This window comes from Mytilus trossulus, chromosome 9 (assembly GCF_036588685.1).
Source record: "Mytilus trossulus isolate FHL-02 chromosome 9, PNRI_Mtr1.1.1.hap1, whole genome shotgun sequence".
NCBI classification, from domain to species: Eukaryota; Metazoa; Mollusca; class Bivalvia; order Mytilida; family Mytilidae; genus Mytilus; species Mytilus trossulus.
In genome coordinates this window covers 50,591,889-50,618,399 of record NC_086381.1, presented here as the reverse complement: position 1 = coordinate 50,618,399, position 26,511 = coordinate 50,591,889, and the positions used below count along the sequence as shown (strand labels likewise).

The 26,511-nt window shown below is 30.6% G+C and overlaps 1 protein-coding gene across 1 annotated transcript in view; it reads left to right on the top strand.

The window, feature by feature from the left end:
• LOC134683070 (lactadherin-like) overlaps positions 1-26,511 on the top strand; it is an 87,628-nt gene that overhangs the window by 30,642 nt on the left and 30,475 nt on the right. The gene's annotated exons all lie outside the window — the stretch shown is intronic.

The window sequence follows — 26,511 nt, the reverse complement described above, 5'->3', positions numbered from 1 at the left end:
TTCAGATAAAATCTGTCAAAATACTTTTAAAACAGATATTTTGTTTATTGTTCTAAAAAAAAAAGGAATAAAAAGAAAAAGAAAAACGTCATTACAACATTTTCTGTTGTTTTAATTTTACACTAAACAATCTCAACATTTTTCAAATTATTTTTGGAGGCAATATCTTCAAAGAAGTACTTCAAATTTTATTTATCTTTCAGCCATGAAAGTAAATTTCTACATCGATTTCAATGGATCATATTTACAAAATACGTAAATTTTATCTTCTTATTAGTTAACTGTGTATTTGATCTGAAGTGGTAGGTCAACTACTTCGACGTTAAAAATTAAGATTGTATACCATGCTATTGACATTCTGTTTTTATATGTGCCGTACCTTACACATTATTGCTCTAAATTTTGGATAATTATTATGGATAAGATAATAAAAAAAAAAAAGTCGCAATATTTTAGCTAATTGTATATAAAATTTATCATAAAGATTAGTCGCGAAACTAATTATGAGTATTCATAGCAATTGGTATCATTTGCAATATAAAAACTTTACGATGCGGGAATTAGCAGTAAAAAAGATTGACTTTGTTACTAAAGGCTGTAGAAACCAAGTTAAGTCTTTTCCTTTTTCTATAACAATAAAAAAAAATCTACCTCAAATGAAATACCTCAAACAACTCGCTCCATTTTATTAACACTTTGGTCTCGCTTCAACCTTTTTTTACTATAAAAACTCATGATTAGCATAGAGGGTGCTACATGTGCAACAGAATATGCTTCTACTGGGAAAAAAAAGAACATTGTAAATGCTGGAATGGATGATTGATTAATTGATTTCTTTTTGTTTACTATAACCTTATGTTTTTCATCATCTTATCAAAGGGACACAAATAAATGCAATTGTATTCCATTAGACGGAAGACCGGTATGGACATTTTTTTTCCTCATTTCAAACTTGACATTATTCACTTCCAACTGGATATTTCCCCTTTTCAATTTGGAATTGAGAAATGTTCATGGGTTTCAGAAATGTCAATTAGGTTCGAAAAGTCAAATAGGGAATAGAACATGAAAAAATGGAAATAAGAAATTTGAGAAAATAAAATGTGACTTGCGGTCTTTCGTTATCTGTATTGCCTCTTGGGTTTTTAAGTCTATCAACATGCACGTATCTGTGGTAATCATGTAAAGTTAGCAATTAAAAGTAACTAGAAATAATAGCACAGCTGTAAAAATTAATAACAAGATTATTAAACAGCTACGGTTTGTGTTGTATCAATACATTTGATTAATCATAATTTGCTCACGTTTGAAGTTTCTTCAATAAAGTATATTTTTGCACATTTTATTTTCTATTTATATGTTACTTATTTTCTCTTTGTGAATTCTTATTATTTATTTGCTTTCTTATACTGAAATTATGCAATCAAAATTAAGCCAGAGGGTGTGCCTAGAAGTAATACACCAAGTTGAAAAATACCCTTTAAAATTTAATCTGTATGCATATAAATAATACAGGAATCGCTAAAACACTGCTCGGTAAAATATAATATATCAATCACCAACGCACTGTTCTTCCGAAATTAACATTCTCAAACCATTGATTGTACATGTGTATCGCTTGCTGGTCCTAACCGTCCGTAATTGGTTTACAGATTTTCTTTCGGACATAATGTATAAGGGGGTCTATCTTCCCTTGCTATTCATTCATGCAAAATAAGTAGACAAAATTACCCTCTAAAAAAATCAATTCTTACAATATCAGATAGTGAATTTTCTTACAATATCAGATGGTTGTTCAATGCCACTTTCCGGACTATTGTGATATTTCGTGGCGTCCATTTTTTTTTATTGTTTGATGAAGTCGGAAAGAACTTTCGACCTTCGGTAGAATATCGGCCAATCCTTGTCATTAAAGATTGGAGTCTAGAGCACCTGCGACGTGCAGAGATTGAACTCAAATCTTCAGTGTGTAATTTTCAATCCGCAGTATATATAAGTGGAAACATTTAGAAACACATTTTGTATGTGTATTTGAACATGTATGTGTGTCTTTTTCACTTATTAAGAAAACAATGTCAATTATAACGTTGTGTAGAAGACACATGAACTTACTCGTGATGCACAAACTGCTGCAGTTAGTTAATGCAATTAAACCTAAAGTTAATACGAAGAAAACGAATTTGGTCAATTTAACATGCGATCATGGTAACTTCATATTTTTAAGTCAAAACATTGTTGCATGCGCAAAACTTCCCAAAGACTAGGTGTGTACGAATTTGAACAAGAGTCCCAGGCATGTTAAATGTGGAAAGTACATGACCCTCTTATGATTCACTGTCAGGAAATCTATTGCTTTAAAGAATGAAAATAATTACTGACAAATTGAATTATTTTAAGTTGTTGCACATTGTGTTCTAAGTGCAATAAAATCATTCATAAGATTGTATTTAAGATTCTGCATTTTTTGTGCAGCATTGTTAGATATGCTGATAAAAGGAACTTTCATTTTGATTTGCATTTTTATACTGTTATATCATTGTTGAAAACACTGATAAATAATGCATGGAGATTATTACTGCGAGATTTTGGAATTATGTTGAGAAAGTCAATCTGCTTGAACGACTTCGACAATTCGATTTGATCGTTAGACGAATCCTAAATGTTAGCTTCATATATGCACCTTACAAAAAATTACTTCATTCTAATGAATAAGAGTTCACTAGAAATAATTATTTATTCTAGATCCTTCTTTTTAAATTTGCTTCACAACTTTTATAATTTCGAACGATTTTATTTGGTCTCACTGTGGTTTTCACACCAGCCCCTTTAATTCTTATAAATATGCAATGGAGCTGTCGAGATCCCTTATGTAATCAGCGTCTAAAACAACAAGGACAGTCAACTTTAAAGAAAAACAAAATTCTGGATTGTTTTACGAACGAACACAAATTTTCTTTGTAAAGCCCTTTCGAAGCAACAACTGCAGACGTAGTAGTGAGTAGGATGGGAAAATTGTACGACAGATGTTTATTCATTTTGAAAAACAGTAAACATCTGAATAATAAAACGTAGTATCTTTTATGGGCATGCGTACGTGGAACGGAAAATGATCATCGTGCTTCTAGTCAAACGTCATATTAAATTTTTCAAAAAATGTTTTTTTCTCTCCAATTATTTATTCATGTTTTGAAATTCTTCTTAAAAATTTGATGCCAATTTTGACCTTTGTACGTTAAATATGTTAATAATTGGGAACCATAAAACTATTTACAATGAGTTTGCACTGTTATTCTGCATTTTATAGATACACATAAACATCTTTGAAAATAGTACTACTTTAATCTCATTTAAGTTACTTTTATTCACACGGGGACTTGTTTTCTTTACTCGAAGTACGTAAATCATCGTGGAATTTATTACAGTAAATGTATTATATTACAAGATCTATACTTTTTATTTTTCATTTACATTTTATAACCCAACAATTATATAAAATATTATATAATGCCTCAGAAAATCATCGTTTATAGTCTAAGCAATAATGGCGACATCCTATTTAAGACTACCTAATAAAAAGTTTCAAAAGTGTTTAGTCCCATTTAGTAAAGTACGCAATTGTGGTGAAGTATATTTAAACACTTGTCTCCATAATTGTCAATTTACAGACAATTGTAAATAAACATACCATTTTTGAGTGTTTTCTCAAAATAAGTGCAAGTTTTATCCTTCAGAACTGAAATGACGTCGATTTGAATATTATCAGTTTTTGATTCACGATATGGGAAAGTTTAAATATATGTCTTAGTCATTTTCAACATCATAATTGGAGGGTCTAGTGTACAATTTCGAGAAATATCAAACTTGATCAAAGAGTGAACTGCCTTAGAAGAGCAAACATAGTTTCTTGAGCAGACAAGAGCAAAGCAAAAACATGCATTTTGAAAACGAGTTGCTCGTGTTCTGTTAAATATTAACTCATTTAGCACCTTGTAAATTTAATGGTTACAAGAAAAAGCTGCAATGAATCGAAGCTAGACAAATCAATTTTGCGGCATGCACTTGAATCACTTCTTTATTATAGGAATCTGTTTATTGAAGTAAATTAGTTCCCATCCTAAATATGTTAGGCATGTCAAACTTCTGTTGTTTCTAGTATTAATTCTGGTGTTTCATGTTCATAATAATAATACTTGTCATGTGACATGAGTCATCTAATCAGTCACGTGATATCAGGAGGTAGATTCCAGACAAAGTCAATTGGATGTATATAGCTATAATATATATTTTATTTATTTTCTGCTTTATCCAAACAACCCACAAACAAAATTAATGTCTTTATCAACGAGAGGGCATTTAAAGTGTATGTACCTTATAGCCAAATCGAAATAAACGTGCGTATTATAAATGAAATGGGTGTGAGATTAGTTCTTAAGGTCATTGACCTATCTAGGAAAGGAAAACATATGTTTCTATATTCTAACTGTAGGCAACACTTACAACCAAACATTTCACAAAACTAAAATTAGTATATCTATATACTCGTATATTCACCATTAAATATTTTTTTTAGTTTTAACAGTCATTTTGGTCTCAATAATACGCAAACAATTATTTTGACGATATATACTTTCTGATGTCATTTTTGCAGTATATTCAATTTTGTTCAGACTTTTTGCTTGCAGTCAATTCAATCTTGTTCATACTGTTTTTTCCAGACTTTTCAGTATTTAAATAACACAGATACGTATACAAAATTTAAAGCTACCTAACTGTGAAAATAACCAACACAGATATTAATTTATTACATGCAATGTTTCTTACACCCAGACTAATTTCCGAAAAAGACCCTAATGTCTGAAAACACCGCAGTCAATGTGTTTGAAAATACCGTAGGACATGTAAGATACCACAACGAATATGTCTTATACTGTTGGATAGACTGCACATGACGTACATATATTCAAGATATATTCAAATCCATATGTCTTTCCATTTCAAAACTGAATGATAAGGGGCGGTTAAGAATAAAATGTTTTGGTAAAATCGCCTTTTGCTATAGCGATCGATCGTAATAACATGAACAAACGATGACAATGTCTCTAAATACACACATAGCAACATACCTATATACATATACTATTGATGAGATGTGTTATGGTTGCCTTTCTTGATAACCAGAGACCAATCGACGAAGATGTAAGCAACTAAAGGTCGACCTACAGCCTTGAACAATGAGCAAATTCAACATTCCTAGTAAAAAATGTGTAAATATATATATGTTAAAAAAGACCCTTCTATTCTTGAATGACATTTCTTTTTACGTCTGGAAAAAAGAGAAACCTTTAAGAATGTAATTACTGAGTAATTGATTGGATTGATTGTATTTTATATGTGCCAGACCACCGACACTTGTCGTATCTATTATCTCACTGATTTTATAATTTTCGATAATACAATGTCAATTAAACCTATGTTATAATTACAGATAGTCTTATTCACACGTAATTGTCGCATTTATCCAATTATATTACTTTTGTTTGACTAGATGTATTAGTACCTATTTACCTAGCTGGATCTATAATTGAGATATTCCCACTCTCACACTCACAAATATAATATACAAAGTTATCAAATAGTTGAGACATCTGATAAATTATATGTTACGAAATTATTACTTTTAATTTTATAATTGGTTAATTCAAACTTCAACAATATCTTGATTCAAGTTATAACAAATGTTTCTATATATACATATACACACAGGCAGGTAAAAAGATTTAAAGGCTGCATTCTTTATATTTTTATCAACAGTTGTCATTGGGATTCCTACTTTATTGATTTTTTTTTTTTATTTGAACTTCCAAAATTTATCTAGAACTTTAAAAAGTGCGTCACCATGCATTCCACATCACAATTCAGTGTTTACCCATTGTGACGTCCGTTCTCCTGTATGACTCCGGATATGACAAATAACTGCATGCTAATTAATGTTTTCCGGAGAAGTTGTCAATTAACTTAGTTCGTCTTATTTTTGTGATAAAAATAAAATATTATAGCTCAGATAATACGAAACTTGATATGGGTGAATATAATCATTAAGTTTAGAATTCAACGCCTAATTATTATGATATCTTAATTTGGTGTTTGTTTTTTGTTTTCGATTGTTAAGTGTCTTTCTTACCGTTTTTTATATGATATTTTGTAGTTGTTATCATTTTATATACATATTTGTCAAAATCTATTAATTAAAAGTCGTATCGCAACTTGCCATTTAGAAATCAGTTAAGCGAAATAACCAAATCTAAATGTTCATCCTTTTCTGGTGCTGTTAGATACTTGTCCCGTCTTCCCAGCCTTGAATCTGGGAAAGGTTTTACGCAATTTTAATTTAATTCTCCCGGTTTTTAATGGGGCCATGCGCCCAAAGTCTTTAATTGTCTATGTAGTGTTTTATAGACTTTTGCTTACATTATTGTATTTCGTTTGTATGCCACAATTTTGTTTAACCTCGCGTCGATTTTCAATTTTCTCTTTTAAATGTTCCGCCTTTTTAAGATTTTATATTATTTTTATATGCCTAGAGAATAGAGTGACCATCAATTATATTCTACAATATATTACACAATTGTATGCTTTCTACAAATTCGTTGTATGTGTTCATTTATTAAAGGTTAGTGTCATTAATCAAAGCAATAAAGGCAGATGTGTACTACTGTTGGAAACTCAAATTCAAAACAGCTTCGATTTATTATCATGAAATGATTGTTTCTAATTTGAATATTGTATAATAATAAGGGTTTTGTGAACATTGTGTCTTCTTCTTTCAAGTAGCACTGCCTAATTCGAATTCTTATTGGGTTGCTTCTTCAACGACAATGACTTGGCATTTTGGCAATGATATGATGAAACATTTTATGGATATGGGCGCTTCTTTATGTATGCAAACATTTCTTAGGTTTTATCACCTGCATCATGACGTCACAAGTCATCACCAATTCCATTTAAAGGCGACTGTAGCGTAAGCACATCTAAAACAAAACATTAAAATGACTCAGACGCCCTTTCGGGTGGTATGTCAATGTGATTCGGGTGTTTTACCATAAATAGTTAGCTAATTACGAATTGGTTACACCACGATGTTTCATGTCAAAATGAGTGTTTTAAAAGATTTAAAAATAGCCGATACCAAACGCAAATACTCTTATTGTAAAACATCATACGATCGGGCGTTAATTGAATGAATATTTTTAGAATTCAAAGTTTAAAAAACCAATACTATGTTTGAATACGGATTGTTTGCTCATTTTTTGTTTTGACGTATTTGGAGTGTTTGAATTCAGTTAGTATTTTATTCTGGCCATAGAAACCTCTTATGTTGACAATATCACAATACATTTGGAACGTTATACCCGAATATAGATTAATCTGTCATCCTTTTAACGTTTCGCTGATAATTTATGTTCAATCGAGTGATATAGAATTTAAGAATAAGAACCCTCTCAAATCCTCTCAAATGTGAAATTAATTGATTTTATTAATTTTATCAACAAGCAAAGATTAAATTCAAAATATATCAAAGAAGAATAATTTGCATTTGTAAAACTCTCGATTGATCCAGATGTGGTAAATGTATAATGATAATCAAAAAACCAATCTTGGTATAACCATGTGACCTTCTATCCACAAAGGAATTAAAAAAAAAATCTAACTTGATGAAACTATGTGACATTTGAACCCTTATGAGGTATTTGTGGGAAAATGGTTTTGATTATTGTGTTTACAATTCAAGGTCGGTACAAAAAGTTTACAACATTTACATAAAATATCTCTGTAATGAAATGGTTGCAATACTTATCAATTGCTACGTTTTGTATAATCGAGCTTCACAAAAAAGTTTTGGATGCCGATTAAATTGAGGTTTAAAAATATCATAATCGTACATAGAGCACAAGAGGTCAAAAAAGTATAATTTTCAACATTTAGATCTCGTGATTTCTAAAAATAAACCATATATCAATCCATAATTGTACGATCTGGTTAGTTGGTTTGGATTATTATTTCAGGTTAAGGATAAGAAAATACCAATTTTGACATTTAATCCTGTTAACTTCATAAACAAAATGTTTCAAACAGAATGACTTATCATTTCCTATACCTAATTTTCCATTTCTTAAAAGTGACATTTCGCTAAAAATTATTTTTGAATTTGTAAAAAAATCTTTTTGTTATATCTATAGACATATGTTGTTTAGTACATGTGCATGAAGGTATTGAAATAAGTATATATTTTGAAACACTAAGTCCTTTGCTTGCACTTCAAAAAGTATATAACGCATTATAACATTTTAATATTTGTCTTTTTTGAATGGTTCAGTAAGTATATACCACAAGTAACAGTTGGGGTTTTAGAGCTGTCAACTGGAAAAAGTAAAATCACAAATACTGAACTCCGAGGAAAATTCAAAACGGAAAGTCCATAATTAAATGGCAAAATCAAAAGCTCAAACACATCAAACGAAAGAATAACAACTGTCATATTCTTGACTTGGTACAGGCATTTTCTTATGTAGAAAATGGTGGATGGAACCTAGTTTTATAGCTATCTAAATCTCTTACTTAAATGACAGTCGCATCAAATTCCACCATACCGACAACGATGCGCGAATCTACCCTAACCCATATTTTGTTTCTGTATTAAATTCATGATATTCTTGCACAATTTCAAATTTAAAATACATCTGCAAAAAGTTAAATAACCAAAATACAGAACTCCAAGGAAAGTACAAAACGCACAACTTCATACAAATGTTATGTACTTCAAATCAAAATTCTTCATTAAAATGCTTAACACTAACGCATAAAAAATAATAAAACAAATACACGTCACAAACTAGTTTTACAATCCTTTATCTGGTTGTTCAAAATGAAAATTACCTAATGTTCATACTGCACAATCATATTACAAACCTTGAGGTGGTTGAGTATCACAGATACCCAAACAGTTTGATAATACCATTCTACTTATCAAGTCAAATATTCCTTTGAAGGGAAGTTGCTGTGCTGTTGTGTTAATTATTTAATCAAAGGGTTGTCTTACAATATAAGATCTTTACTAAGCAATAGTGCATTCAACAAATATTAAACATAAGGGTACCAAAGGGGTATCCTTATCAAAATATTATAGTAGACTCGTGGTGTATCGATAAACGTTGTCAAAGATTGAGCACATAGTCAATATAAAGATAAAAGCGCATGTAAGTTCTTAAACATAAAAAGATAAATGTTTTATTGCCTCTTTCGTTAAAAAACTCAAGTAAAAGGAATAAAGTTATTATATTTTATACTACATACTTTCTGCATATCTTTAGGGGACAGACATGTGCTGTGAAATAGTAGACTTTTTGATATGGATTAACGCCTAATTTCGATTCTAGCTATGATAGTGTTCAAAATTATACAACGGCTAATCTTTTGATGTTGACTGCAATATTTCTATCATTGAGTTGTAGTTATTTAACTTGTAGAGAAATAAATTTTCAAGTGTGTCATTTTCTGAAGCATTCTACTTGAAAGTTCACAATATGACCCCTTTCGGTGTCAGTTTTCTTTAAATGCTTCAATGGAGAGCAAATCCTGATAAAAAGAATATATATCCACTGCTAGTTTAAGTCATATTTGGTTCATAAACATTTCCTTACTACTAATGCAATAATTAGTAGTCGATATTATCTCGTTATCATATATTTATATCGTTGATTGCTGCTTGTCTTATTTCTTTGTTGAGTATCGTTTTTTAATACGACCGGCTGGTTTGGACGTATTCACATTTTGGCCATATCAGAGTATTTTGTAGCTTACTATACTGTGTGTTGTTGTTCATTGTCGAAGGCCGCACATTAACCTATATAAGCTAATATCTGCTTCATTTAATATCTGGTGGAGAGGTGTTTGATTGTAAAACATATCTAGTCTTCATATTTTTATAGTGATCGAGCTGAAAGTGCATATATCTGAGATATGTAGCGCCAGCCTGTTTTTATATTATATCTAGATCTATTTGACGATACATTAAACAAAAACCAATATAGATATGAATGCAATGAAGATTAAAATACATGGACATGCATTAAATCCGGTTATGTTCTGGTTTTGTATTGCATTTACCAGTTTGTCTTATGATCGGTAATGCATTTTTGGGGGCAGAATTCTCATTCTCTCTTGTTACACGATGAAGACTGCTGTACACATATTTTGACTATTTTATCTATTGTGTCTATTTAGTTAAACATCATTGTAAATATAACGGAATATGATGAGACTGTCATCAAAGTGAGAGGGTTAGAGCTATATAACCGGGTTTAATGCACCATTTTCTACATTTGAAAATGTCTGTACCAAGTCAGGAATATGGCAGTTGTTGTCCATTCGTTTTTGATGTGTTTTGTTATTTGATTCTGCCATGTGATTATGGACTTTCCGAATGATTTTTCTCTAAGTTCAGTATTTTTGTGATTTCAATTTTTTCTCATTAATTTCCGAATTTTACTCGATTAAAACTGATTAACGACAGTGCCTACGAAAGGCGCTATCAAATAATCAAAAAATAGAATTAAGATATATAGTGAAAAAATGAATAACATATCTCCGAATGTCTACTCAAAAAGGTATGAAAGACACGTTCATTATAATTTGCCATGTTTAAAATACATGTAGTATTATGAAGAGCGCAATACAATTATCACTGTTTCGTACCTAACTTTTTATAATACATAAATACTATAAATCTTCCGAACTATGAAAATCTGGTAAGGACAATTATGATTACATATGTAATATGCACTTATTTCAGTACAGAATGTTTCTCTTTATTTATCATTTTACCATGTTATGTAATTTTCAAAACTGATATAAAAATCATTTTTTGCGAAAGTCGAGTAAGTGTAAGTACACATGTATGACTTTTATGTTAATGTCGAATCTATACTCAGTAGCCAAACGATAACAGTAACGGTTTTTATTTTGAAACCGATATTGTTAAGATCCCTTTTCCGGTGTCCTTGCAAATAGATAGCATTGAAAACATCGACATCACGAAATGATCATCAGCATGAAGTAAATACCCGTTTCGGAAGAAAAAAACACATGTTACCGATCAATCATGACCAACTGATTAAATACCTAGACCATACATGAATAAAACGGTTAATTTATGTTATAATTCAGTATTCAAACTTTTCACTCTTAAAAGATGAAATAATTAAACAATAAACCGATAAGATATGATAAAACAGATCTCACAAGCTCGTCCTACAATGATACAGCCTTCGTGGATCTCGTACTGATTCTTCATGGTATAAATCATATCAAAAGTGATATCATATATATAATAAATCATAAAAATGAATTAATATTTAGTACTTATGCATGTTTATAAGATTATTATCTTAGTAGTTATATTTATAGGCGTGAAGAGAAAACTTATAAAAGATAGTGATATCACGCTACAAGACTCACCGTCGCGTTGTCTTCATAAATTTTACACTCGTTATCAAAATTTGATCGTTTTATATCTAAAGCGACTGCAGACACAGTATTTTCTGTTGTTGCGTTAAAATAACTGAATAAAACCATTTATGTATTTTGTGAGTATTTAAACAATGCACTCTTTAAAATTGAAAATATTCAATAATAAACTGGTAAATTAACTATAAAATATAACATTATTTTGTTCAACAACAGAACAGCGCAATTTTATCACCAGGTCAGTAGTCACCTAAATATCGTTTAGGCAGCAAACATTTGATTTCCGGGGGGAAGGGGGGTCACCAAAACCTGAAAACAAATTTTTTTTCTCCAAAAAAAAAAACAAAGCCCCCCCCCCCAGGAAATCAAATGGTTGCTGCCTTAGGAAATATCTTTTGTAAAATTAATATTCATAAAAAGCAATGACATATCGCAACTGTCAGGGTTTTCTTATCTTAAGGCTTAAATAGTCATATCCATATGAACTGAAACTGCTGGCAAATGTGATTTAAAATACTTTTTCAACCTTGTCAATAATGTGGTTATCGAACTGGTTTGTTTTCAGCATCACTTGTTATACAGACGTAACTGCTTCTTCAAAGAGTTTTCGTGAACAAAAGCTATGTTTCTATAGAGAGCGATAATCTTAAAGTCAGCGGTAATACGTCCGATGTAAATTTCTTTCAGAAAGAATCTCAAAGATGTGAAAAAAGTTTTAAAGAAGAAAAGGACATTGTTTTATTTTTTGGAACGAACAATTTAGTTGTTAGGGAATATATTTAGATTTGACATATGTTTAACCAGGTTTTCTTTACCTATTAAGTTATATATTATATTCATAGCAGTTGCAATTTAAAATCTACATTAGAAATGCCTGTTCCAAGTCACGAATATGACAGTTGTTATCCATTCGTTTGATGTGTTTGGACTTTTGATTTTGCCTTTTGATTTTGGATTTTCCTTTTTGAATTATCCTCGGAGTTCAGTATTTTTGTGTTTTTACTTCTTAACTAATTACAACCGCGTCTTCATAGATATCAATGTCAATCATGACATATATCCTAAATTTAAGTAGTTTAAAAAAATGTTTGTATAGTTGAATAAATATCATACACCTTTAATACACTTATATTTATAATATTTATCCAAATAATTTTAACACTTGCTCATATAAACAATGTCGTAACAGCTAGATAACGACATATGCCTGAAAGCGGGAAGTAGAGTTACACCTTACCAAATTTCACAGATCAAACAGATTTTAATACTTTGTGTAACACTGATATAATGAAGTTAATATCTTGTGTAAACATATGTATAGGATGACCAGAAGATTTACATTGTTGACAATATATATCACTGATTTAGATAACATTTGACAAATTAGACCTGCTAACGACTACCGGAAAAGGCCCTGGAATGACCAGTGTTTCTCTCCGGAAACATGATGGCTATAATGTTTATTAATAACGATCGTAATCTGTTTGACATTTTCGCTTAATATATCGTGTTTGGAGAATGAAATATTTGTCTTTTGAAGTCGTTAACTTTTAAATTCCTAAATGTGACTTATTTGAATTTTTCATCCCCGAATTAATGCGAACTCAAATATAATAAAACTGTCAGCATTGTTAATCAGGCAAACAAAAAATGTCAACATGATAGGGATTTTTGTTTGAATTTTTTTTACAACTTGCTGCGCGCATGCGGATTGTAATAAAATGTTTTCTTTAGTTTACCGAGGAAAAATTGAATGTTTTCGGAGCTGTTACTGTTTGAAGACAGCTGTTCTTCCAATCAGTTAAGCGATAGGCGACAGTGATATTACTCAAAGTTGACATACAATATGCGTTTAGATGAATCCTTCACAGCTCTGTACTGTTATTTGTTTTTGTGTTAATCGTGCATTCTCAAAATTTACTGATTAAATCATCAAATAATACGATTGAAAAAAGTGTTCATTTGCTTTGTAATTCTACCATTATATTATATATTGAATAAGACTATAAATAGTAAATATAAAAAAAGTGCACATAACTTACCAAAAAATGGCATTGTTAGTTAATAGCCTTTATTTTTTGGAAGTAATTGAAAATCATCATTAAAAATAAACATTTATAAATTCACACGAAAGATCAGCGAGAAAATGACAAAACATGTTATTTCAAAGCCATCACTTTTAAGAATATAATGCACATTTAAACATTAAAGAAAAACAACATAAATGTTCCAATATGCATTTTAATTTACGACAAATATTTATAATGTTTGTAAACTATTTTGCAAATGTTAATTATAATTTTTTTTTAAACCTACTATTATTCAAAATTGACATAAAGCAGCTTATTTTATAGTAATTACTCATTAATGCTTCAAAACATTTCACTCTTTCACATTATCAGCTATGATAACCCTGTCGACCTCCTCTGAGTTCGCCTCTTTTGGAGTTCATGCGATCCCTCAGTTATTTGTGTGGTTCCTTGATTTGTTAACTAAATGGGTTTGATAGATTTTAACATCGATAAACCACTTTTGCCTCTAATAACCCATTCAAAATCTGCTAACAGAAAATAAGCAGCTACTATGCATTTAAACTTGCTTAAACCTAAATTGTTACTTTTTTTTTACCTGTTTCAGCTGAAGTTTAGTCTTTAATTTCGAAATCAATGCATGTCTTGGTGTTCATCATCCACATTTCGTCCAATATTCAGCCTTCTTATTGAAGGAGATTTCTGCAGAAATAAAACAGTATCTACAACTTGTACATTGAAGGTGTGACTATTGAATGGTGAACAACCCGTATGATATTAAAACTTTGGTAATCTGAATGAATACTCACGTATAAATTGTCGGGGGGTGGGGGGTTGGAAGGGGGGGGGGGGGGTGCTGCATAATAATATCGTAAAATTTGAAGTGTTTCTGTTGAGGTAGCGTAGTGGAAAAGACAAAAAGTTTCACATAGTGTGAAGCGATTATATTTTTAAGTATATCTATACACAGGAAAATCCAATAATCACTTATTAGTACTTATTCTGATAACTGTTTATCTTCCTTAGACGTTTTGTTATACTGTCTTTCTAAAAAGGAAATACACCTTAGAGAAAAATGTAATTTGTCAGAATTCATTATAAATTTTTCAAGAAAAAGAACCCACGTTGCTCAGTTTCGTAAAATTAGTGCGTTATAAACATAACAATAGTGTTCCAGATCTCGATTGTTTAAATGTAAATATTAAAATTAGATATACATGTAAGGGTACTCAATTCCTTCAACGCAAACAGAGCGGTTCACGCAATTTTTTGTTTCATTGCATGTTGAGATACAGCGAATACAAAACGTTGCACAAGAGTTTCCCACCATAAAACTTCTGTAAGCTTACAAAACAATGTGTGTCCTTTTTTATATAATGCAATTAGAAAAGTTGAAAGTCATTTAAATCTACATAAAAAAACTGCAACAGAATCACAAAACAAACTAAATAAAAGTGATCACAAATAAAAGAATTGAACATTTAAACATGAAAGATAAACAACATCGTATATATTATTACTTTTCTAATGCATTTCAAAATAAATTTTATCTAGCTTGAAAAAAACTGGTTAATCAAATAACGCAATAATATCATAATATAACATGATGTTATATGTATTAAAGCATTCCCATGTTACTTGTAATTACAAGCACGACCATTATCGAAAACGTTTCGGTTGACGTTTTCAACATAAATTGTGCAAGATATTTCCCCTTTTTATATTCATAAAAGGGGTTATTTGTATTTTGGATAATGCCTCTTTTTGCTATCGTGGTTGACTTTCTTGAGTTTCGATTATTAACATTTATTTCATGAAAACTCCGAGTACGACGTTAAGCATCAAACAATTAAGAAGAATAACATTACAATTCTGATCGAAAAATATGTTAGCATCTAAATTTACTACTAATGACTGCGGTAAAAGCAAAGTCTCGCGAAATTTCTGCAGTATTCTGTGGAAATATATTTGTTGATATTGACAGTAAGATATTCAGTTGATGATGGATTACAATAAGAAAATCGTCGAAATGGAAATGAAAAAAAAAAAACCCACACAAAATAAAATCCTATCTTTTGCCTCTTTAAATCTTAATTGACTATGATTGTTGGTTTTCCTGCTGATGGTCTGTGGGTTTCTTCTTACGCTTCGCATTCTGCTGTCAATAAAAACGAATCGCATAAACAAATGCTGATACTGGCGTTAAAACAATAACCAACCAATCAATGAGTAGGCTCCTTAGACAATCCTGTTTGTAATGACTGTTTTTTTTCTTTATGTTTGACGATGAGAATATCGAGACTTTTAACGCGCAAAATAATTTATGGAGTCGATCAGGAAATCTTATGCTAGATATATAAATGCAGGAAGTTAATTGCTTAGTTTTGGTATGACAGTCACATTACCTCTGACGCCAATTGTAAACCATATACTGCTATCACTGCTATGATTCTCATTAATTAATTCGACCTTAAGCTTTAATGCGGATCTTTAATTGATGCTGGTCTTATACATCCTTGGCTTTCCAACATTCAACATTCCTAATAAGAGTAAAAACATTCTCCCAAGGCATGCAATTTTATAACGTGATGTTTAAAATTATATTTATTTTGTTTATCTTTTATAGTAAACACTGTTTTTTTAACAGAATGTTTTGGAATTTTTGGTCCTCAATGCAAGTCAACTTGTATTTTCTTATGCATTCTTACTATTGTGATCTGTAGACGAAACGCTCGTCTGGTGTATAACATTATAAGCCTGGTACCTTTGATAACAATTTTTTCCTACTATACTTGGTTTTTTAATCTGTTACTTTCTGCCTGGATGGTAGGGTACATAATACCTATATAAGTACTCTATAAAGTATCTTATATTACCATTTAATAAATGCAAATCATGTGATATTCTGAATTATTGAGGATAGGCTTTCAAGGTCATTGTTTATGCTGTAATTGTAACCATTGACACCTGTAACTTGTGGTAAACAGGAAATGGTGTTTAGGTGTGAAATGATTTTTAAGACCATATGAATGTGTATTACTAGAACTTGGTCAATACTTCTGGTGTTGGATTGTTAATATCGTCAGCTCAGTACTCAGTTCTTCTTCTGGTACTGACATGATTTACAACTGACTGTATTACAATTCATCGTTCATGAATTGAGGAATGAAAGATTAGAAAAGTAATGGTCAACTTAGTACTTGTTTTGCTTTCTTATTATTTTGATCTGAGCGACACTGATGCGTCTTATGTTTACGCGGGTCGATGCCACTGCTGGTGTAGATGTATTTCCCCGAGGGTGCTGACATGAATTGTCATTGATATGGTTATATTTATAAATTAACTGTTTACAAATGTTTGAATTTTTTTATATACCAAGGCTTTTCTACCTCAGGCATAAATTAAGTTAGCTGTATTTGGCAAAATTTTTAGGAATTTTGGTTCTCAATGCTCTTCAACTTCGTACTTTATTTGGCATTTTTAACTGTGTTGGATTCGAGTGTCACTGATGAGTCTTTTGTAGAAGAAACGCGCGTCTGGCGTATATACTAAATTTAGTCCTGGTATCTATGATGAGTTTATTTTCAAATCATAATCCCGATACGTTCGAAAACATTTACTCCCTCAGTCAGAGTCGACCTTCGATAAATATGGTAAATATTTTATATGCTCCTTTTGGTCATGCTGCTCCTAAGTTTCCACGTTTTGTTTTACACATTCCTGGCTTTCAAATATCTAGATTCAAGCGTTTCCGAAGAAGCAAACGAATGCATGCAAAAAATTAAAAAAAAAGTAAAATACCAAATATACCGAACTCCGATGAAAGTTCCTAATCAAATAGGAAAATCAAAAGCTGAAACACATACAACGAATGGATAATAACTGTTATCCTGACTTAGTAAAGACTGATGTATGAATGGCGGTTTATTCCTGATGTGGTTGCTAGCTACACCTCTCATCTGTATGATAGTACAGTCGCATAAAATTCCAATATATTGACAAAAAAATGTTCTTGACAATCAATTATTACTTTTACAGTCTTAAAATTTACTCTTTTCTGTATTCTAAATATTTTTTTCTCTTGTTATTGAAATGTTTTAATAGATGCAATTCCATCTTTAACAACTACGCCCTATAGTGTTTGAAGGCTTATTTGAATATGTTTAATTTTGTCTCCTCGTGGTTTTAAAACTATTTGGAAATTGTTCAAATATTGATACGTTTAAGAATATTTCGGACTGCATTCTGATAACAAATCGTTACCACACCTCTTGTCGGTGTCATTAAACACAAGGTTTTAGTAGAAACCATATTAATATGGAAAGAAATATTGCCTTTGACATTCGTCTTGCTTTTGTTCTTGAATTAATTTAGAGGCGTAAGTCGAAATTATCTCATATTTCGATAAAATATTGCTTTTAAAAAGCATATATTGGAAATATTAGCAGGTCTTCCCTCACTCCGCCAATAAAAAAACTCATTAAGCAATATCAATGACCAGACAAAAGACTTCATTCATCGTATCTGCTTTTAATATGGAGGTCATATTCAAGTAATAAAGAACTGAAGAAAACATTTAAGCCTTTAATGTGTATTGTTTGTATCATTTTTCAAAAGTAGACCAAGTACATATCACGAGAATTAACTGTTTATGTCTTAATCTGGTGTAGTATTTGCACATTAAATGCATCGGTATATTTTACATGCTGTTTTAGTGCAGCATTTTCTTACATTAAGCAGTGGGCGCATTTCCGGTCATTATCAACCCTTAGTATTCTAACTAATACACCACATGAACGGAGACATTTTTCAATCCGAAGAGGTAAGTATTTGGTTACATTTCATTTTTTTTTTTTTTTATTTCAAACCTGTTTCAAAATAGCAAGCTTTTTCAAAAGACTGTTATAAATTGATAGTATGTTAATAACGGAACTTAAAAAAAAGCAGAAAAACACGAAGGATCTATGTGCTTGGGGTTTTTTTTGGTTTTTATTTTAGATATGAGCCATTGAAAATTAGGCGGAAAACGATTATGTCTAGATTGTTCATATTATTAGTAATAATACATTTTTCCTTTAAAAACTATGAAAAAATATCAAGAATTATGAAATATTTTGAAATGTGGCTTTTTAAAATAAATGTTATAAAATTATGAAAAGAAAAGCAGGGCTTAGAAGGCAAATATTTTAATGCACTACATGGATGAAACCAGAGGATTCCGAATATATGTCAAACAACAAAAGCAAGAGGAGTGAACATCCAAAAGAGATTCCATCGTAACCGTGTTTACTTACGGGACCCCTTAATCAAAGACCAAGGTATCAATAAAATACCTGGAATTAAGTGGACAAACGTTAATTAACGCTGAATTTCGTTGCACCTATACATTAATCTGTCGTATTCTATAATGATTACGACAGCATCTAAATATACTAGTATGCATCAATTTGAACGGATACTTTTACTTCAGCACTTCACTTAAAAACCCGTTTTGTATGTCAATCATGACTTAACAAATTAATGTAGTACTAAAAGAAAGATTATTTTTTAAGAAAAAGAAGATATTTTATGAAATGCTGATTATTTAATATTGAGAGAATTGCACTTTAAATTGTGTAGTGTTGTCCAATTTTATTAGATAGTTTAAAATAGAAAGTGAAAAAGCATGAAACTACATGTCAACAGCAAACTCTAATATTACATTTCCACGTCGTTATCGTAAAACGGAGCGATATCAACAAATCAGTTATAAGTACTTCCATTGTTCTTCAATAATCAGATATGAGTACCGCTTATAAAGGGTTAATGATACTTGGAAAGCATGTAAGTGCAAATGAACCCTACGTCCGGACCTTTACATTTGTTTACATAATTCTGACTAGATACTCATTATGAATACAGGAAATGCTGTTTTTTGTTGTTATTTTGTTTCATATAATACTGCGTGGTTTGTAATTTCAGCTTCAAAAGTGCATCCCCCTCCTTTATTTCATACGTGTAGGAAAACAAGTTGCATCAAGTAGTCCGCCTACAAATATCCTCTTAATAGATTTTAATGACCTTGTCCTGTATTTTGACAGATTTCTGTCAACAACTTTATTTTCAAATCTTGTCTCATTTTGAATTTAGTATATTAACAAGACACATAGATTATTACAACTACTTTATAGGAAAGTCTGCTACCGACAACAAAAATATTCTCCTACTCCCTCATGAAATCATTTATCAGTTAGACATTTACGGCATCCCTGTATTCGATAGAAGTCTTAAAGTAAAAATTGCCAAAACAAAAGAATCAATGTACCAACAAAAGACCAAAATATGTTTGTTCATTCACTACATTTGGGCATAGTTGACATTTAGTTTTTTTCATTTGCAATCAAATCACATCTTGATATAAAAAAATAGTATGCTCGTTTTGAAAGTCATTCACTTGTTATTGTTATACTGATTCGTGTGAATATTGAGGCCCGAAAAATGAGGATTTATTTCTATCATCTCTGTGAAGTACTGACTATTTGAACCGTTTTGTTGATAGATATAGGAAGATGTGGTATGAGTGCCAATGAGACAACTCTCCATCCAAATAACAATTTAAAAAGTAAACCATTATAGGTTGTTAATAGTTTTCTTATGGGAATTACACTTTTTCACATAACTCGGCGTTGACCGGAAGAATAAAAGTCATTTGAATCAAACTCAAAAGACAACTTTTCAGCATTAAACACATCCAATCACTATTGACAATGTGTGTTTATGTTTAACACAGCAAAACGGCTTAGTAACAGAACAATGTTGTCTCCATATTTTCGTGTCTTGATGTAAAACTACTAGGCATTTCAGAGGGTTTGGAAAGGTATCAAAATAAAATAAAATATATGTAAGCAACAAGGTTTCTTTCCACTTCTGACAGTAATACCTTTGTCATCTTAATACCTACTTGTTACCAAGTGTTATGTGAACAACTAACCAGGTTATATGCCATACTTAAATGCCTTGATTTGCTTTGAAGTCGAAGGAATGTGCAGATTGTTGTTAACTACCAGGCGTTTGATAAGGAGAAACACTGTTGTTGATAAAATGTTTAAAAAATTGTGAATTTTCATACATTTGAAGTTAAATTTAAGGCTAGATTTATTACTTTTGATAGTATAATTTCAAGTTTAAAAATCCAAATTAATCAGAATATAGTTATTTCTACGTGTTATTTCTTCGCGCTTTTGATGTTGTCATTTGATTCGGGACTTTTCGTTTGGAATTTTCTTCGGAGTTCAGTATTTTCGTGATTTTATTATTTCTTCTACTTCAGCTTTATATGTGTTGTATTTCTATGTTAATAACAATAGTAGGTAGATGTACACGAGGTAGGAAATAGCAAGAATTAAATTGTATAAAAAATTACTGCCCCTCACCGTGAAAATTTTTAAAACTTTTCGACATTTATGACGTTGGACATTAAGCAGCCATTAATCAATACAGACACAAAACGTCTTGTTTTCTCGCTTTTTTTCACAAATTCTACGTGTTCTAAATACGAGTGTACCATTGGCGGTACCAACTTTATTTCGACAATAAATTTCTCAACAGTAATGCTCTAAGCCAAATTAGTTGAAAAATAAAACTTGTACAAACGTAGACGATCTGATCAGGCCAAGGAATGACCCCAAAAAATAGCCAAATCCAGAAATGAACCAGAGCTATATTCCTTACTCTAAAATGATTTCCAAAATTTCCATAGCAGCAAATTTTATTCAAACTGCCAATACATTGCTTGTACCAAAGAACTGGTTTATGGGCTGGTGATACACTTTGGTCAGCAGAGGTATCAACACATTGGTAGTTATAACATAAACGCTACAAATTATACCGCGCCAGATTTGCATTTAGACAAAGAAATTGTTTTCAGTGATGCACAAGGGCAAATGATATATCTAACAGGGATTTTTATAAATAAAGGCAACAATAGTATACCTGTGTTAAAAATTCATAACATATTGATTTGATTGACACAGGACAGCATATTTATAAATTTCTTTATCAAAGATTCGAAACATTTTGACTATTATTTAAGATCTTCGATAAAAAGTTATACTAGTCACATTGTTGCACGTTTTCAAGTCATCTGATTAAAAAAAGTCGTCAAAATATATGTTTCTTTAAAAAACTTACATTAAATCTCGATCTGTGACAATGTAACAAAATATCTAAAGGTATCATATCCACATCCCAAACTTTTACAAATTGAAGTACTAAAGGCGTTGTTATATCAATTTCTGAAGTGATTGAAACGTAATCGAATATTTTTTTTCTTCTAATTTGTCAATGATTAACTAGCAACTGATCTGAAATATACGAAACATGCAGGAAGTTCTTATAGTAGTTTTCTTATTTCCTCTGTTGACGCACGTGGCTCGTTTCAGGTGGTTTTTTTTTTATATTAATATGTATTTTCGGATGCAAATATTGTTATAACGTGTGGTCAATCCCTTTTGCTACTTTTGCATATAAAATACGTTAAACAAACGTTGAATCTTATAAAATGTATGTTTCACATTATCAAAGCCGTACTCTAGGACGTGTCCCATTATAATATCACTTTTAAAACAAACTAAGCAATATCATAGACATTTTCAAAGTGCAAATCGTGCATGACATTAAGCACGAAATTTACTTGTTTTAATGTGCAAATTAATATATAAATATATATTATTATAATTTGTTTTTCCGTTATTGCTGATAAGAACTCAATATTTTCAAATTATGTAAAATAAAATAAGTTCTAGAAAAAGTTTATAGAGGATCGAATGAGACACGCACGAACATTGTGCATACATGTTTAAAGCGGGGGGAAAAAAGAATAGGATCAATATACTTACTCTGACATATGATAGTTGCTATCCATTCATTTGATGTGCTTTTGAATTTGCCATTTGATTATGGACTTTCCTTTTTAATTTCTCCTCGGAGTTCAGTATTTTTGTGATTTTTCCTTTTTTAGAAGTATTTTAATTCAATTCAATGCAAAATTAAATCGCAATTGCCAAAAAAACAAACTACATAAGTATAGTATGTGACACAATATAAGTAAATGAAAATAATATAATAAATAAATAACAACCAGATCATCAATATTTAATGATATTCGAAAAACGTACATGACTTTCTTGAATGCAAAATGTATTTTATGTGTGCTGTTACTGCAAATGAAGCGTGAGTACAACTGAATGCTAGCCAATAAATATAACTCTTCAATAAAACATCAACACTACTTTCTTGAAACATCTCCATGGCCTCTTGTCAATTATTAAACCTCTCGAAAAAGCTGAGGTCAAGTCCTTACAACAACTTCAAAGATGACGTTAAACTCTTTAACAAGAAAATACAGTAAATTAGGGTAATTGCAGATATTATTACTTTACATTTGTTTGTGACAATATTGAAACAAGGTGGTTATATGTTTACGTTTAAAGGAACACCTACTGGATCCCACATGTTGCTATTGATTTAAAGCACAGCCACGTCTTGTCATTCAAACCATTTCTGATTGTGATCGTATAGCATAACTTATGTATTTTCAAGTTAAGAGAATTCTGTTTGAGCATTTTATAAAACAGAATGGCAACCATTCATACCCCTTACATATTATCTCACTGGGCCTTGCATTTTACAATTGACTTAATCTTTTTTTAATATACAAATATCTAGGGTTTTAAATATATATATATGGAAATAGTGACGCGATGAATATATATTTGCTACTTTGATTTGATATATAACTATTTATATAACAGTCTTGTTTTCAAAAGGACGACTTAAGTGATCCTACATATTGTTCCTTACATTAAGCTCTCACCTCAGTGTATATCCAACATATTATATCTTGCTTTATTTTGATGTTCATAATAATGATTTGCAATTCACGTAGTGAATACATGCATGGTTAATGGTGCCAAACATATGTACGTATACAATAATGTCCTTGAATGTAATTTAATTTTCAAACATGCGTTTTATTTATCCTGAAATATAAAAGATAAATTCCTGAAATATTCCCCATTTAAATTATTGGAAGCTATCATTTTGTATTAACCTTATACTCGTGGTGTAAATTAAATATACCCTATCGGGCTAACGCCCTCATGGATATACTAATATGTAATACATGCAACTACTCCATTTCTGCCGTAGGAATTTGCACTTGAATTTGCATTTAATTAAATTCTAAACTTTTTGAATCTAAATCATATTACTTGTTTAAACTTTCAATACAAAATAACAATCAAGTATCAACATTTCGTCAACTCATGCGTTGCTTAAGCAACAACTTATCTTGTAGGACCTAACAAACTATCATGTGCTGCTTAAGCAACAACTTATATTGTAGAACCCAACAAACTATCTGTTTATACAACTGAACCAGTTGTAATTAGGTAACGTGTTGTGATATCTCCAATAGAATTGTAGTAGTAAAAGTGTAGGAGTCCTTAAATATGTAATCAAAACATCTAATGTATGACTAAAGTTTAGGTTTTTCTGCTTTCTTGTCATTCTTGTATTTATTTTGGCGACATCGTATTATCCTTACAGTAATACACCTTTGATGGAGTGCAAACAAATTTGGTTTTTGATTAATTGATTGGATTAAATTCCAGTCTCAAGTTTGCATTATGTGCAATTGGTCTACTTCACGTGACCAACTGCATTATATATTATATAATCTAAATATCAAATAGATATAACATTGCAAGATTAGGATAAGTAGTAGTAGCTGGTATTATCGGTTGATGTCGTTTTCATTTGCTATCAAAGAGTATTAGCAGAAGATTTTCAAAATCCTAGTCTGAAATTTGGACACGGAAAACATTCAAATCTACGTTAGTTGATATCTGGTGCATGGATAGTTGTGTCATTTGCAATCATATCATATCTCCTTATTTTACACGAAAAGCGACAAATCTAATACATTATTTTTATAGTTCCATGAACTCTTCCGATTAATAAACCATGATACATCGGGAAAATGAACCCTGATCTGAACAATATCTGACACATGTGCTGAAATCGAGAAGCCTTGTGTTGTCGCTTTTGGAAACACGTCTGTTAAGCGCAAGAGTAGTAAATCTATTTAAATATTTGAAAATTTAGTAATTTTTCTCATTAATATGTTGGAATACTCTTAGGAATATTCTATCCTTTTGTTTTGGTAAAAAACGAGGTAATCCTAAGATGAGATACTAAAAATCGTCAACAATGTCTTCACCACTATTACAATACCTAGATGATGCATTACATATAAAAATACTTAATGAAGTACAAGACAAGTAGTGTAACAAAAATATTCTTCACCTTTGTTTCATTTGTTTTACTGAGGTAGATTGGTTTAAGTAGTATGTTGTAGGAGAAAACATAAAACTGTGAACAAACGACACTTCACGCTTTTCAAATTGAACATATGTAAACGTTTACGAGACTTTGATTTATGTCAGTGTCACTGATATGTTTATGTTTTATAAGAAAAGTACAGAATCTGGACACATATGGAAATCAAACAAATTACCTTTTTTTCTTTATGATTTGTAATTTGTACGTCAAACGCAAATTATTCAACTGTATTTTTGTAAAAGGCCTTGTTTTTTTAAGCTTTGTCTGTTTGTTTCATTCTATTTTTAGAACAATTCAAAAGAAGTATTTGAATTCTTCTCATTTTGAAAATTGTTTATCATGTCGAACAAAAAAAAACAACGTTTGACAAAAAAATAAAGTAACAAGAAGTCATAATTTAGGTTGATACAATTTAAAAGGACTCAATTCAATATATGTATTATAGTCTTACCTTTATGTTATATGAAGCAAACAAAAAATAATTCAGAACATGTTTATTGAAATATTACTATTAAACGAAAGATATAGTATTTCAATCCTTGAACGTCACATAGATAACGTACGAAAGACAAGTTTATTTTCACCAAAACACTTAAATCTAGCTTCTTTTTTGAAATATTGTCTATCAAAAACTAAACACGGATTTGTGTAATTTTGAAATGTTATGTTCAACCTTATGTAATATGTCAGCTATGTATTTAACTTACTCAATCTATAACAATGATTTCAAGTCTCTGAAATCTCAATTCAATTTAAAAAAAAATATGTGTATATATCCAATTGTTGACCGCAGTTAAATCGGAGATGACAATATGGTTTACACTTTCATCACGTATTGAAAGATCTAAAATCTACACAAGGATACACTGTTCATTCGTGATTTGTATTCTAATCATTGTTTAAGAATGGAATTTAACCGATCAAGATTCTATTTATTTACATTAAAGAAAAGAAACTCAGATGATTTCTTGTCAAGGTGGGGAGGAGGAATATTTCAAAATATAAAAAAAAATGTGCGATTCATTGTTTCCTCCGTGAGTCAATCCTGTGCAAGGGTCTACTCATTCTTATTGTTTGTTGGCAAGGTTTGGAGTTTGTGATATGGGGTTTGTGAGCAATATGTAGAGTTTGTGAGTAATATATGGAAGTCAATGACAAGCACAATAAGAACGTGTTTCACATGGAAAAGTAAAATAACAAAAAAATATACCGAACTCCAAGGAAAAATCAAAACAGAAAGTCCCTTAACACATGGAAAAAATAAAAGTTCAAACACATCAAACGAATGGAAGTTAATGTCAACATCTTCGATTATTTCGGCATCAAATTCAAAAGCTGAATGTAAACAGACAGGTAGGCAGGAATCTTAACTCAGATCTTACATAGAATTCGAGACAAATCAAACCATCAAATTAACTATTTTTTTATTTCTAGTTGAATAAAAGACGCTATCGTTCAACATTATCCTACGATTACTATGATTAAAATAGCATACTTGGCATTATTACCTGGAAACAAACAAATAAACTTTCTATGTTATGCAACATTTATCAAGATTGCATACTTTATTGAAAAA